Source organism: Callospermophilus lateralis, unplaced genomic scaffold (genome assembly GCF_048772815.1).
Source record: "Callospermophilus lateralis isolate mCalLat2 unplaced genomic scaffold, mCalLat2.hap1 Scaffold_190, whole genome shotgun sequence".
Classification (NCBI taxonomy): Eukaryota; Metazoa; Chordata; class Mammalia; order Rodentia; family Sciuridae; genus Callospermophilus; species Callospermophilus lateralis.
This window is the reverse complement of record NW_027512918.1, coordinates 1,049,808-1,053,164: the sequence shown is the minus strand read 5'-3', so window position 1 is coordinate 1,053,164 and position 3,357 is coordinate 1,049,808.

Here is a 3,357-nt window from a genome sequence, read left to right as displayed (position 1 = left end):
ACAAGCCATGTTAAACTTAAAATACAGGTGAATTTATTATCATATTTATGGTTTTTGTTTTTCAAAATGCTAATTGAAGGATATTTAAAAACTTCTCCACTTTTAAATAAAAGTATTGTTGGAAGACTGTATGACAGAGGTTGTCTAAGTAATTCTTTCATGATGAATTGAATATACGTTGGAGGCTATGTATGAAAATGGGTTGTCTCTCTGAACTCATGAAGGAATTTAATTACAAAATTCTTATGTCAATGATATTAAAGAAGGTAGAAACTAATTGGACTATGGTGTTTAGTGGTAGGGCCCTTGAAAAATGTTTAGGTTTGATTACTTCATTAGGATGGAGCCCCTTTGATGGAGTTCTGGTGGTTTTTTAAGGAGAAAGAACTAAGATATAGATTTGAGAGATACACAACATGGCCCCTGCCATGTTGTGATGCATCCAAGAGGGACACCTCTCAGAGCCTTAAACCTGTAAAGATCTGAAATATCTGAAAGATGGGATAAATGGCCATGACCAGAATGCTGATAGAAATACAGACAGTAAGGACCATGCTGATGAGAACTCAAATGCAAATGAAGATATTCTACTGGAAACTGGAATCAACAATTGTCACACCTCTGCTGTGAATGTGGCTGAACTGTGTCCATGCTCTGAAGCTTATGGAGGGCCAAATCTAGAAGTGATGGACTATAATATCTAATGGAGAAAATATGTAGTCAAAACAGCATTCAGTCTCCTTCCTGGTTACTTTAAATTGTATTCTATAGAACTTGGAACCAATGGGATAATCTAAAGCTGAAATGTATAATGTAAAAGAAAAATATGGAGAATTCACAGCCTGTTTAGGGAAGGAGTGAGAAAAAGCACATTTGTGACAGAAGGGTAGAGTGGAAAAACCACTTTCTAAATGGAATGTGCTCATTAGTAAGACAATTGGGAAAAAGCCTAATTTCTTGACCACTGAGACACATCTGAGCCCTATTTTGTATTTTATTTAAAGACAAGGTCTCACTGAAGTCCTTAGCACATTTCTTGTAAAAAAAAATATATTCTTTAGTTTTAGGTGGACATAATATCTTTATTTTTTTATGGTGATGAGGATGGAATCCTGTTCCTCACATGTGCTAGGTGAGTGCTCTGTTACTTGAGCCACAACCCCCACTATTAGCTCCTCTCTTTTGCAGAGGCCAATTTTGAACTCACAATACTTCTGCCTCAGCCTCCCAAGCAGCTGGGATTTCAGGTGGGCATCACCGTGCCTGGCTTTATCTTATGTTTGAGGCGAGGTCTTGCTTATGTTGACCAGGTTTGCTTCCAACTCCTGGGCTCCAGTGATTCTCATTGTCACAGCCTCCTGTACAGCGGGGACAGCGGGGACTACAAGGTCATGCCACCATGACTGGCTTCTTATTTTTTAAACAAGGCTGTTCCAGAGCTGGGTCTGGGGCTCAGTGGTAGAGCTGCTTGCTTAGCTCGCATGAGGCACTGGGTTCGATCCTCAGCAGCACATAAAAATAAGTAAAATAAACATTAAAAAAATACAACAAGATGATTTAAAATAGACAAACAAGCAAGATTGTTCTGATGTCCCAATTTAACAGATGAAGCCGTGGAGGCTGGGGCTGGGTAACTTGCTGTAGCAGACGCTGTGGGTGCTCCCCATGACCCCCACCTATCCTGCTCAAGGCTCTGACGGTGCAGGGGGGATAGAGAGCCGAGCCATGTTATTGGTAGAGGCTGGGACACATACACTGGCAGAGGCTAAGCCACTTTCCTAAGTTTCCCCACTTGTCCTGGGGAGTCTGTGTCTTGCAGCATGACAGATGAGCCATGTCTTGCAGGCATGGTGGACTGTGTGTGGACAGTCAAGGGGGTGGGACTGGAATGAGGGTGAGCAGGAGAAAATAAGGTCCCTGTGGCCTCCAGTTTTCCCACTGTCATTACTGGGTTTGAGAAGCCTAAGCCATCCTGTGTTACAGAATCAGAGCCCCAAGCCTAGCACCCCAATTGCCATCCCAAGCAATCCTCCCTGGGAAATCTCCAGTGGGGTGTGCCGGCTGGGTTTTTTTGTTTTGTTTTGTTTTGGTTTGGGGTTTGGTTTGGTTTTTCAAACAAAAAGCAACTAAAAAAAAACACATAGCAATTAAAACCTCCAAGTGAGGGCAGCCACTGTCCTCGGGCAGAGGGTGGAGCACAGTCGGCCCCTGGGAAGCTTGACCTGTTGTTCCTCATTGGAACACGCTGGTGGACAGTGGACTTGTCTGTGTTTCGAGTGTCAACAAAAACAAGTTGACTTACAAAGTACTAATGTCCCAGATGTGGTGTCACACACCCGCAATCCCAGTGACTTGGAAGGCTGAAAATGGGGGATTGCAAGTTCCAGGCTGGCCTGGACAACTCAGTGAGGCCCTGTCTCAAAAACAGTAGGGGCCACACACGTGTGGGAGGCTGAGATGGGAGGATTCCAAGTTCAAAACCAGCCTCAGCCTCGAAGAGGTGCTAAGCAGTCAGTGAGTCTCTGTCTCTAAATAAAATACAAAATAGGGCTGGGGAGGTGGCTCAGTGGTTTAGTGCCCCTGAGTTCAATCCCCTCCCAAAATAACAGAAGGGGCTGAGGGTGTGGCTATGTGGTCAAGTGCTTCTCAAGTAGGTGTGGCCCTGGGTTCAAATCCAGTACCAAAACAGAAAGAGGGAAGAGAGAGAGAGAAAGGAAGGAAGGAGCCAGAGAGGAAGGGAAGGAAAGAGAAAGTCCTGAAGTGGTGCTGAATGAACGGGTTTGGAATTGTTACCAACACAGACCACAGCGTGGTGCAGTGACAGGAGGAAGATGTCTGTGTCTGTCACACATGTGGTCGAACACGCAATTGACTATTACCAGGCATCAGAAACTAGAATGGCGGTTTCCTCTGGGAAATGCAGGAGGGTGGCTGAGGGTTGTTTTTAATTTTATCCCGTAAGCACTCATGAGCAGTCAGTGTTTTTAAAAGTGTGTGTGTGTCCTCATTACAACCTCTGCCCCATCCCCAGGGTGCCCATATTCCCTTGGGGACAGGGTATTGTGGTGCTCCACCTCAACCCCCACTCTCCAACCTGTCCCTGCTGGGTGGTGGGGCCCTGGAGAAACTTTTGGCCTCTCTGGACTCCCATTTCCCTGTGGTTCAAGGTGAGACTGGGTTTTTTTGTTTTGGGGGACCAGGTTTCCCCCAAGACCCCTCCCATCCCAATGTCCCATGTGCTGTGACTTGGTAAACCCAATCCAGGGCCCAAAGCTGGTCTGATGTGCAAAAAACCTCTCAACCCAGCCCAACCCACGACCCCGACCTAGGCCACTGAAGCCTCCCAAGATGTTGGGA